Genomic DNA, 12,639 nt, shown 5'->3' with positions numbered 1-12,639 from the left:
GTTTTACCAGTTTTTTTTTTTTTTTTCACTTATGTAATGAATACCTGCATACGTTCTCTTTGTACACATTCCAGCATTACAAATAAAGCAGAAATTCACCTTAACTACCATTCCTGATTCAATCCCCTGGGTATCAGTTTATTTTTAAACTTTCAGACTTCCCCCCATGCTTTTTCTTTGTCTCTTTCTCTCTAATTACGCATAGTGTGTTTTTATATGTATAGATTTTTATATAATTGATATCAGCTGTACACGCTGTATACATTTTTCTGAAACAACTTTTCTTAATTTGACTGTCTTGGAGCTTTCTCCACATCAGTATATATAGATTTAGCTAATCCTTTTAACTGTGGCAGGGTATTCCACAGTATAACGTATCATATTTTATGTAATTAAACATAATGTGTCTGAGCCGGGTGTGGTGGCTCACACCTGTATTCCTAGCACTTTGGGAGGCGGAGGTGGGTGGATGGCCTGAGGTCAGGAGTTCGAGACCAGCCTGGCCAACATGGCGAAACCCCATCTCTACTAAAAATACAAAAATTAGCCAGGCATGGTGGTGGGCACATGTAGTCTCAGCTACTCAGGAGGCGGAGGCTTGAGAATTGCTTGAACCTGGGAGGCAGAGGTTGCAGTGAGCTGAGATGGTGCCACTGTACTCCAGCCTGGGTGACAAAGCAAGACTCCATCTCAAAAAAAAAAAAAAAAAAAGTTACTGTGTCTGGACCAATGCCTCCTTTTACAAAAATGTTGGGGGAGCTGGGCGTGGTGGCTCAAGCCTGTAATCCCAGCACTTTGGGAGGCCGAGACGGGCGGATCACAAGGTCAGGAGATCGAGACCATCCTGGCTAACACGGTGAAACCCCCTCTCTACTAAAAAATACAAAAAACTAGCCGGGCGAGGTGGCAGGCGCCTGTAGTCCCAGCTACTCAGGAGGCTGAGGCAGGAGAATGGCGTAAACCCGGGAGGCGGAGCTTGCAGTGAGCTGAGATCCGGCCACTGCACTCCAGCCTGGGCGACAGAGCGAGACTCTGTCTCACAAAAAAAAAAAAAAAAAAAATGTTGGGGGAATGACCCCCATACTATGGTGAACTGAAATTCATAAACTCTATTAATTTACCTAAAATGATTAAAACTCAATATGATGTCCTAATTGAATATAAGAATATAAAGGAAAGCAATTTATAATAAAAATAATTTGCGTTTTGATATATAAATAGTTCACATATGATAGGTAAGTGGTACACTGTAGTAGATAACATAATGAAATAGACAGGTGCTTGCCCCTATAGGGAGATGCAAGGGAATGTGACAGATCCAAATCTAGACAGATTTAGGTGTGTTTTGTTACTGATTTAAATAATGTGTGTGGTGTTGCCATCAACTTCATGATTTTTCTGAGATGATAAATAACTCATGGTAAAGATTCAAATTAAAGTTCCAGAGTCTTTCAATTTATTTGATGGTTTCATCTTTAGGAGAGTCATTGTATATTAAAAGTGTGCAAGAATTACTTTATATATAGTGTAGTTAAATTCTTGGCTCAGATGTTTTTCACCCACATGAATGCCTGGCAGGACACCCAAAGTCCTTGCTGGATGGGGTAAAATTCTTCGTTTTGTGGTGCATCCTGGCTGCAACCAATAACTGTCAATAGTAATCCCGAAGACGGTGACCACCACAAACACTCACATAAATTTCCTAAATACCTTTTAGGGGGAGGCACTATTCACATTAAGAACCAATGATTTAATGATCATGCTTACGCTCTTTTCCCCCTCTAGAGGATTGCGGCAAGGAGCACCCTTCTCTATGCCTTTTTGTGTGCATGTCAGGACAATTCCTCAGGGAAGAATATTGTTTCAACTTAGGGGCTCTCACTAGGCGGAGGCATGAAGTGTGACTTCTCCAGAGGATGGCTGTTTCATTTTCTGTTTCTCTTCTCTATGTGATCTCCAGACCTGGGATGGAGCAAATTCCAGTTCACTCAGAAAACCCAGAGTTATGACCTTTCTTTTATCTCTGGGAATCCAGCCTTCCTTAGGGGAGGTCACGCTGACTGGGCCTTCTCAGAGGAGTGTCTCACTCATGATCTCAAAGAGCTCACCCTACTCTTCCAAGAAGGGCCTCCTCAGCTAGTCTGACTTGTTTGTAAACTAAACACACTGTGAGATTTAATCTCTGGTAAGACAGCTTTTGGATGGGGATGCCACTACTTAGACAAATGTCAGGTTCAGAATAGGAACAAAATAAGCAGAAGCTATTATTATTAGATTCATTGATTAGCAAGGTATTTTAATTTAAAATTGTCAGTAGCTTGAAGGCATTTCTTGAAGAGATGGTAAAGCTGGACTTCGTCCCAGAGAGACTGATGAAAAGGAAAGAGGTAAGTACTTAGACAGTGATTGAGAAAGAGAAAGTCGGAATCCTGGAATCTTAGGCTGGCAGGGAACTTGGAAGATATTTAGCTCAAAGTCTTTGATGCCCATTGCAGGATTCAAAATATTAAGACAATGCTGTTACCAGATTTGAGATATGTTTGTTAGTAAGAAATAAGAATACCTCCTTCTTTATTTATTATTTATTATTTTTATTTGAGATGGAGTCATGCTGTGTCACCCAGGCTGGAGTACAGTGACGTGATCTCGGCTCATGCAACCTCTTCTTCCAGGGTTCAAGCAATTCTCCTCAGTCTCCTGAGTAGTTAGGACTACAGGCATGTGCCACCACGCCCGGCTAACTTTTTTTTTTTTTTTTGTATTTTTAGTAGGGTCAGGATTTTGCCACGTTTGCCAGGCTGGTCTCGAACTCTTCCTGACCTCAGCTTATCCCCCAGCCTTGGCCTCCCAAGGTGCTGGGATTACAGGCGTGAGCCACCGCGCCCGGGCCCGCTTTATTTTTATTTTTATTTTATTTTTTTGAGACGGAGTCTCACTCTGTCGCCCAGGCTGGAGTAGTGGAGTAATCTCGGCTCACTGCAACCTTCGCCTCCTGGATTCAAGTGATTCTCCTGCCTCAGCCTCCTGAGTAGCTGGGATTACAAGCACATGCCACCATGCCTGGCTACTTTTTGTATTTTTAATAGAGATGGGGTTTCACCACGTTGGCCAGGCTGGTCTTGAACTCCTGACCTCAGGTGATACACCCGTCTCAGCCTCCCAAAGGGCTGGGATTACAGACATGAGCCGCTGTGCCTGGCTACACACATATCTTTATGTATCTTGCCTTATCAAATGTTCCTGACGTTGCCAAGTACTTCTTATTACATTTGTACACATAAAATTTGAAAACAAGGGAGAGATTTATCCTAGGTTACATCTTGAGAAAGTGAAAAAGTATAACTGAAGCCCAGTTCTTCTGAATCTAAATTATATGCACTTTTTAACAGACCAATGCTAAATTAATTTAAAATGGTAGAATGTCGTGATGAACATTTTATTTTTGCAACTTTCCTTGCAATGTCACCCTATTTTCTGATTCTTTTAAATATTTGCCTGCATGGGCGTATTTACTCATTGCCACCTGGTGATATAATTATGAAATATTATGGGAAAAAGGAAAAACAGGGAAGGTGAGAAAACACTTGTTAGTTATTCAGAACAGCAATCTTGGTTCCGAAGTTTGAGGTTTAATCACTGAGAAGTGGCACAGAAACAAAGCTGGTTTCTTTGGGTTCCATCAGGCAATGTGAAATATCGTGAAGCGTGGTGGTATCATGGAGTTCCATCCAGGGCAAATGTAGAATGGCGGCAGCGTCACTACATTTTTCTGAGAAAAACAGAGGCATAGACAGTGTATCTCATAAAAAAGAGCAAATCCTGGAGTGCATACGATATCCTTAAACAAGATTACATGCAAAAATGATGGATGTGAATGTGTTTAGCACAATGTCAGCTTCATATTAGATTTTTATTTAATGTTGGCTTAATTTGAGGTTGTATCTTTTTTCTGGAACTACTTAATGTCTTGTGGTTTTTTATTTCTTTCTTTTTTTTTTTTTTTGAGACGGAGTCTTGCTCTGTAGCCCGGGCTGGAGTGCAGTGGCCGGATCTCAGCTCACTGCAAGCTCCGCCTCCCGGGTTTACGCCATTCTCCTGCCTCAGCCTCCCGAGTAGCTGGGACTACAGGCGCCTGCCACCTCGCCCGGCTAGTTTTTTGTATTTTTTAGTAGAGACGGGGTTTCACCGTGTTAGCCAGGATGGTCTCAATCTCCTGACCTCGTGATCCACCCATCTTGGCCTCCCAAAGTGCTGGGATTACAGGCATGAGCCACCGCGACCGGCCAGCCTTGTGATTTTTTTAAAAAACATTTTTTTCTTACTTTTGTTCCCATTATCTGATGGAGGAAGAAAATGAACTCATCTATCAACCGACTTACTGGGAGCCTGGTGCTCATTTCCTATTGGTTCCACATTCACTCCTTAGTGCTCCTGCAGCCACTCTGAAATCCCTTCCTAGTTTTACCCCGCTGGAAATGCCACCACCTTAGCCACACTGAAGTTCCTCTACATTCTTCATTTCTGCACGTGCAGGCAAGTGAAACGATAGGGATTTCTGTGGGCGTTGTCAGGAGCTGAAAGATTGGGAATGCTTTTTAAAACTCCTTCTCCATTGAGTTTAAGAGGAAATGGGCTAGTTTTCCCATTATTTTGGAAAGACAGCGGATGCCTCTTCATTTACCTCTTTATTTTACCCTCCCATGCCCAGTTCTGTCCTACCACTAAGAGTGAGTATGTAGGTTGCCGCATTCTGGCCTTGCCCTAAGAAGAATTGTTTCATAATCTACCACCACCAATACTCCCCTCACCCCTGGTGCCTTAAGGAAGGGCTGGGCTGCTGAGTGGCGGGTGGGGTCTGTCTGAGGATGGGAGGGGGAAATAAGATGGAACAGGGTGGAGATAAAAAGAATCAGGAGAAAAATTATTATTTGAGAAATGGAAATCTTGGATTAGGATTTTTTTTTTGCAAGATGATTAAGCCATTTTAGAAACATGACTCATATTGTCTTCTGCCCTTTCTTCCTTCAAGTAATTATGAAGAACACACACTTGGAAGATTCTAATAAAATTATGAGCAATATTAGATCACTTTAATTCCTGTTTACAGAGGACAGCAGTCCAGTATCTAACTGTGAGAGGAAAATGAATCTTTGCTTCTAGGAGGCACCATCATTTACGAAAACCAAAGAGGACCAATTTGACTGTTTTTACTTGTACCCCTTTCCTTTTTGACTTTTCTCATTTTTTTCCTTAAGATTTTATCAAAGTGATATATGCATCTAGACTAAAGAGCCAGGTATTTCTACTTAAAGCGCCAGATATTTCTCTGTTTATTTTTTTAAAAATAGAGGCTTTAGTTTCCATCCTCCTCCAATTCCTGTTTCCCAAGGCAACTACTTTCAACTCTTTTACCTGGTGTGTGTGTGTGTGTTTATGTGTGTGTGCATGTGCACGTGTGTGTGTGCATGTGTGCTTTCCACTGTGGAATATGAACCCTTAGTTCTTCCTCACCTTCATTCCCCTGGCAAACCCCTTCTGTCTCCCACTTTTCAGTATAGTTTTATTGTAATGGTAAAATCAATATTTAGTGTTTAAAGTATTATGCCAATGCAAATGCTATTCGTGGTGAAATCATGTATTAAACTGCAATTAATTTTTCTTTCCTGTACACATTTTTGTTTCCATTGATTTAACAATTACCTTGTTTTGTTTGCTTTTTGTTCTCAATTCCATCATCAAGTATCCTCAAATTTTACTTGCCTGAGAAAGTTTCTCCTGGAGGTTCATATCCTGCTCCAGTCTGGACTTACACTCAGGCTTGATGCACCTCCCTCCATCCTGGGTCTGCCTTTACAGTCCTCATGGTGGTCTCCTCTGCCTGTCTGTCACCTTTCACCTCATGTTGCCTGGACTCATGTCTTCCTTTATCGTGCCTACCCTCCCACTTTGGAAGGACATATTCTCCAGCATCCTCCTGAAAAACAGAACATAGAAAATTAACTTTATTTGGAGACTTTGCTTGTCTGAAAAGTCTTTATGTTGTCCTTGTACTTGAGTATCCAGATAGAGAATTCCAAGGTAGAGATAATTTTCCTTCTGCATATTGAAGACATTGCTCTGTTGCCTTCTAGCTTCCAAAATTACTATGGAAAAGTCTAAAATAACTTGAATTCCTAATATTATATTTTGAATTTAGTATTTTTCCTCTCCTGTTTTTTCCTCTCTAAAAGCTTGTAGGAACTTCTCTTTGTGCTCAGTTTTCTAAAAGTATATGAAAAGAGACAGAAACTTGGTGAGTCTTTCTAATATGAAGAGTCATGTTCTTTAGCTTTGGGAACTTTTCTTCTATTTTGTTGATTTTTTTTCGCCCATTTATGACATCTCTCTGTTTAGAACTCCTATTTCTTGGTTATTAGACATCCCGGATTGGCATTCTCTTTTGTTTTTAACCTATGGGTTTATTTCCTCTCTTTTCTGAGATATTTAATAAATTTTAGCTTTCACCTCTTCTATTGACATTTAATCTCAGATATTGTCATTTTAATTCCAAGAACTTTCTTTTAAAAAATTTTGAGGCCGGGCGCAGTGGCTCACGCCTGTAATCCCAGCACTTTGGGAGGCCAAGGTGGGCGGATCACGAGGTCAGGAGATCGATACCATCCTGGCTAACACAGTAAAACCCCATCTCTACTAAAAATACAAAAAATTAGCCGGGCGTGGTGGCGGGCGCCTGTAGTCCCAGCTACTTGGGAGGCTGAGGCAGGAGAATGGCGTGAACCCAGGAGGCAGAGCTTGCAGTGAGCCGAGATTGCACCACTGCATTCCAGCCTGAGTGACAGAGCGAGACTCCATCTCAAAAAAAAAAATTTTTTTTTGAGTAATTTTAAACAGTAATCTGTTGTTTTGTATGTTATTATTATATTCTCATAAACCTAAGAATACTGATATCATTTTGGGAAAGCGTTCTTCTTCTTGCATTGTTTTCTTCCTCCAAATACCTGTTTTGTTTTGGTCTTATTTTCCATGCTAGGTGCCATTCTCAGATGTCGCAAGCTCCTTGTTGCCTGCTCCTGTTGCAAAAGAGATGGAAAGGCTGACTGGAAACTCTGAACTCATGAATGGGACTTGTTAACTATGGGCTTCACTATAAAGTGATTGGCTAGACCAATTATTTGAGGAATATCTGATATTGTCTTTATGTCTTCCTTTTAGAATGTTTGAGTTCTTGGAAAAGACTATACTCATCTGCCTGTAGGGTAAAAGCCTGGGTTCCAGGTTCTAAAAACCACGTGAGAGGAGAGCATTTGCTCACCTAATGTCCCTGTTTCAGTATAGTACCCTTGTCTCAACTGTGCTATAGATGTATCCAGCTCAGTGATCCTGTTTTATCCTTTCCAGAGAATACTAGGGTGAAAGAGTGGTGGTTGCCCAGGTATACAAAAGGGGAACAGTGATTTGGGAATCTGAATCTTAAAACTGACTTTTAACAAATTTTTCTCTAGAGGAACCTGGTATGGCAAATCTTGGGTAAAACTCAGGTTCATTCTTGACTTTTCCTTCTGCTTGGATAGGATTCTGTTTTCATAGGGCTGTTGTATCTTTGATCACTCTTCCAACTATTTTATTTGGATTTATGCCTTAATTTCAATTTTTTTTTTTTTTTTTTTTGAGACGGAGTCTCTCTCTGTAGGTCAAGCTGGAATGTGGCGTGATCTTGGCTCACTGCAACCTCTGCCTCCCAGGTTCTGGTTCAAGCAATTCTCCTGCCTCAGCCTCCCGAGTAGCTGGGATTACAGGCACACGCCACCATGCCCAGCTGATTTTTTTTTGTATTTTTAGTAGAGACAGGATTTCACCATGTTAGCCAGGCTGATCTTGAATGCCTGACCTTGTGATCCACCCGCCTTGGCCTCCCAAAGTGTTGGGATTACAGGCGTGAGCCACTGTACCCGGCCTCAAAAATCTTTCACAGTTAATTTAGAAGAGTTTTGGGGAGGAAAGGAAAGAAGGTGCGTTGATGCAATCTGTCCTTACCGCTCATGTTGACTTTGGATCTATCTATGGCAGCAGTTTAAATTTGTTTCTTGCAATGGAGTTCTTTCTTTGAAATAGTATGTAGAAGCTCAGTATATAAAATACATATAAGCAGGACTGCTCTGTTTGAAAAGGAAATGAGGGTTTGTGGTTCTACTTTCTCAGTTCTCCTCTTACCCTTTCCCTACCATGAGAACTCCCTGGAAAGCATAATTTGTAAACCACTGATTTAAAAGTTACTGGACATAACTTATCCCTCCAGTAGATGTTAGACATTGAGTGAAGTTCATGGCATTATGGAAAGAACATTCGATTTATTCCTTTAGATATTAATATTATTGTTTCTAAATGCTCGAATGGAGCGAGGCAAAGAGAAAGATTCATTCTAAAGATCTTTTAGTTGAAATAGAATTGGACTCAACTTCCTTGCAGGCTAACTTTATGATGATAAAAAATAACTATCAAATGCTATTTTTATCTGAGAGGAAAGTCTGTAGATTTACCTGAGTATTAAACAATATTTAACTATACAATCACATTTTGATAATGGAAGATGTTAGAAATTCCCAAATTTACTTTCAGAAAGCTAAAATTCTCTTTTATGCTGGATTGCTATTAGAGCCAATGTTTATTCTAAATTACTTACTTAAATATAAGAGTCAGATGAGGTCTTCAGGGTGTGAAAAAATATTTAGGACTTGTCCTGCAGGGAAATCATTATTAAATTTGTGCATAGTTTAGCTTAACATTTATGCACAGCCTAGCCATTAAAAACATTGTTATTTCCTTCTTCTTCCACTTTTCCTGGAGTGGGCCATCAGTTACCTGATAATGCCATGCAAATATGTGGAAGTATTTATGCAATGCACGTCACTCAAAGGTCCAGTTGGGAATGGGTACCAAGATTGAGAAACCTTGTCAAATGAAATGTATTTTTGTATGTCTCTAAGATGAACCAATGTATTCTTGAATGTGATAAGAAAATAAAAACAAAAAACAAATGAATCAACAGAAACCAAAAAGCACTTTACTAGTGTCGAGGGCTAACGTGAGGGAAGTGCTAGTAGCTCTTTGCAGAATCTTCCATTTTAATCCAGTCTTCTGCTGTTACTTGTTTACTATTACTGCCATTTCACAGAAGACTCAGGCTTCATCCTAAAAAAAAAATCTCCAATCATGCTGCAGAAAAGAATTCGTTAGCTTCAGCTGTAGGAATGAGACACCTTTAAAAAAAAAGAAATGTGACCCAAACTTTTGTGAGAAACAACTTGTATTTTGATTGCTATTTCATATTTGGAGGAGTCTTGAAAAACTGAGAAAACTTAAAACATCGTCTTGCTTATGACCTCTTTTGGTTGCAGACTATGAATGGTACATGGGACCCCCATAAGATATATCTAGCGAAGCATTGAGAGATAGATAAACAGGTGCCTGTGGGAAAGGTACTCTGTCAGCCTTCTTATAGAAGAGTATTGAAACAGGAGAAAATGTTTACTTTCTAGAGCTATCAACTGTAGGAAAGGGAAAGTCCTGGGGAAGACTTGTTCTGGCAAAGTGCACACTTTGGCACCTCTGCAGAGAACATGAACGTTGCCCGCAAACATTGAATGTCTACTTGGTTACACGCAACAGGGCGTGTGTACCATGGCCTCAGCTCGCTTCTTGATGACATCATGAAGCTGGGCTCTGGCCAAAGGATTTTGAGACGAGCCAAAATGTTGTGGAGCATGCAGAAGCCACTCATTGCTGTTGTCTTCAAGAAGCCAGAGGAAGACATGCAAATAATTAAATAAAGACACTGAAGCTGTGTTACAAAACAGTTGATCAGGTTGAATTATCTGCTCTCTAACAATCTTTTGAGAGTTCAATAAAAACTAGCAGCTCTTCAACTAGTCGGGCGTGGTGGCAGCACCTGTAATCCTAGCTACTCCGGAGGTTGAGGCAGGAGAATGGCATGAACCCAGGAGGTGGAGCTTGCAGTGAGGCAAGATCGAACCACTGCGCTCCAGCCTGGGCAACAGAGCGAGACTCCGTCTCAAAACAAACACACAAACAAACAAACAAACAGCTCTTCAAGCAATTGCTGTATTCAAGAACTGAACCTCTTTTTCTTGAAGTTGCCATCATAAATGTTTGTACTTGTTTTTATTTCTCTTTAATCTTTCAGACACAGGCCTGTCTCACCTGTAGAATCTTGAGTGAGACCATGGGAAGTAGGCAAGGCCATTTTCTATGACTCATCTTGGTGGAGAGCCCTGACTCCAAGATCTGAGACATTTGCCGGGGGAGTCCCTTCCCTGTTTTTCTACCCACACCTGTGCTTTCTTCTACCCTCCTTCTCTCTCTTCCCTCTTAACCTTTTTGTTTTTACTTTTTCCATGTTCATAGGCATTCTTTCCTCAGTTGAACCTGTCCTCATGGCTCCCTGAGCCTTGGTTGGCTGATCTGAACCAGTGTCATTTTGTGTGGTTGTTAGTAAAGGCGAAATGTAACATGTGTGAAATCACTTTTAAAATGACAAGGTGGGGCCGTGTGCAGTGGCTCACACCTGTAATCCCAGCACTTTGGGAGGCCAAGTTGGGCAGATCGCAAGGTCAAGAGATCGAGACCATCCTGGCCAACATGATGAAACCCTGTCTCTACTAAAAATACAAAAATTAGCCAGGTGTGGTGGTGCATGCCTGTAGTCCCAGCTACTCAGGAGGCTCAGGAGAATTGCTTGAACCCGGGAGGCGGAGGTTGCAGTGAGCCGAGATCACATCACTGCACTCCAGTCTGGCGACAGAGCGAGACTCTATCTCAAAAAAAAGAGACAAGGTGTTCCAGCAGGATGGTTTTTACTATTATATCTTCAGGATTGTTATAGGACAGGGCTCAGTCCACATAAAGCAGAACTTACTGTGTGGCCCAGCTTTGCCCTGAGCTCCTCTTGTCATTCCACCAACTCTTGCTTCCCCCAGCTCCTATGGTGATGTCCTCTCTGGGTCAGTTTCCCTTCTCTGTCTTTCTTGTCTTCTCATTATGACTTATCTACTCTCTCTCATTTCCTCAGAGGCTTCTTAGGAACTGATTACTTTTGGTTGATCAAGCACACTGGAGCCAAGGGGATAACAGTTAATAGATTTGATGGTAACACATCAGAGAAATCCACATTTTAATTGGAGATTTCATGAACTCCAATATGGAGCTTGACAGTGAAATTTTAGGCAACATGAGAGGTCAGTGGTTAGGGAGCCTTTTCTTGGTAATCTGAAGCCTTGTGCATGTGAATGATTTTTCTGTTCCACCCATTCAGGAGGTGAGCTAAGGCAGTGTATAGAGGCTACTGAATAAAATATTAAGGCAGGATGCGAAGGGAAGATTTGTGGTTTGGGGAGAACAATAAGAGTAACAAAGTCTTTTAAAGAAGAGTTAGGAAAGAAATAGTACAGTTAAGACATAATGTACAAAATGTGAGTATTTTCAGTCACCCCGGCAGCCTCTATTCTGTTAACATTTCCCTGTATCTGGCTCTGAGAAAGGATAGGCAAATACAGGTTATGCAAATAGAGACGGTGTCATTTAGCTGGTAGTGGTTTGCATGCCAAAGGAGATTGCAGAAATTATCTTTTCAAATGTTGGGGACTGGGGGTGTTTGCTGGTGGCTGGGATTTTCTATGAATCCAGGGACAAGGGCTTCTGAGTCTCTGGTGTCAACAGGGTGGCTTGACTTGGCCAGGGAGGCTGTTTTTCCCTGCAGATGTGTCCCAGTCCTCTGCAGTAGGAGCCGAGACTTAGCAGAACCTCCCTGGAGAAGATGCCCTCCTCGCTCACATTGATCTTCATGGCCATCTTTTGCCTGGAGTCATTGGCTGCAATGGTGCAGAATGGCTTCTTGGTCACAGTGCTGGGCAGGGAGTGGGTAAGGTGCCGGACGCTGTCCACAAGTGACATGATTGTGGCCTGTCTCGCTGCCTCCCGGTTCTGCCTACATGGGGTAGCCATGGCGAACAACTTCCTGGCCTCCCTAGATTTTTGGCGCACAGCTCCCTATGTGAACACCTTCTGGGACCTTTTCAATGCCCTCACTTTGTGGTTTACTGCCTTGCTTGCTGCTTTCTACTGTGTGAAGATCTCATCTTTCTCCCACCCCACCTTCGCCTGGCTGAAGTGGAGGATCTCTCGATTAGTGCCCAGGCTGATCCAGGTCTCCCTGATCATCTGTGGCCTGGAAGTCATCTCATCAGCCACTGGGAATATACTGTTTCGTCCAAGGAAGGTCTCCCTGAATTCCTACGGAAACGAAACTCTAGTTTATACAGTGCAGGCTTCATATGAGCTCTACTTTTTCCTTTATGAAGGGTTTGTGTTGTCGATTCCATTCCTCCTGTTCCTAGTGTCCACTGTCTTGCTCATAGTCTCACTGTGCTGGCACTTGGGGCAGATGAGGGACCACAGGTCCGGGCCCTGTCATCCCAGCACCCAGGCTTACACCATGGCTCTAAAGTCACTCACCTTTTCCCTCATTTTCTGTACACTGTACTTCCTGTTCTTGTTTGTTTCTGCTTTGAAAATCGTAAACTTTCAGAATCACTGGCACTGGGCCTGGGAAGTGCTAATCTATGC

The 12,639-nt window shown here is 41.9% G+C and overlaps 1 long non-coding RNA gene across 1 annotated transcript in view; it reads left to right on the top strand.

Moving 5' to 3' along the window:
• Positions 1-2,142: 2,142 nt before the first annotated feature.
• Positions 2,143-12,639, top strand: part of LOC115898337 — a 129,789-nt gene continuing 119,292 nt past the window's right edge. Inside the window, exon 1 of the long non-coding RNA XR_004058050.1 lies at positions 2,143-2,387. This is a non-coding gene — a long non-coding RNA (uncharacterized LOC115898337). The remainder of the gene's footprint in view (positions 2,388-12,639) is intronic.

The sequence above is a fragment of the Rhinopithecus roxellana genome, chromosome 6, assembly GCF_007565055.1.
Source record: "Rhinopithecus roxellana isolate Shanxi Qingling chromosome 6, ASM756505v1, whole genome shotgun sequence".
Taxonomy (NCBI): domain Eukaryota; kingdom Metazoa; phylum Chordata; class Mammalia; order Primates; family Cercopithecidae; genus Rhinopithecus; species Rhinopithecus roxellana.
Note: the sequence above shows the minus strand (reverse complement) of the source record. Positions and strands in the feature narration are given on the sequence as shown.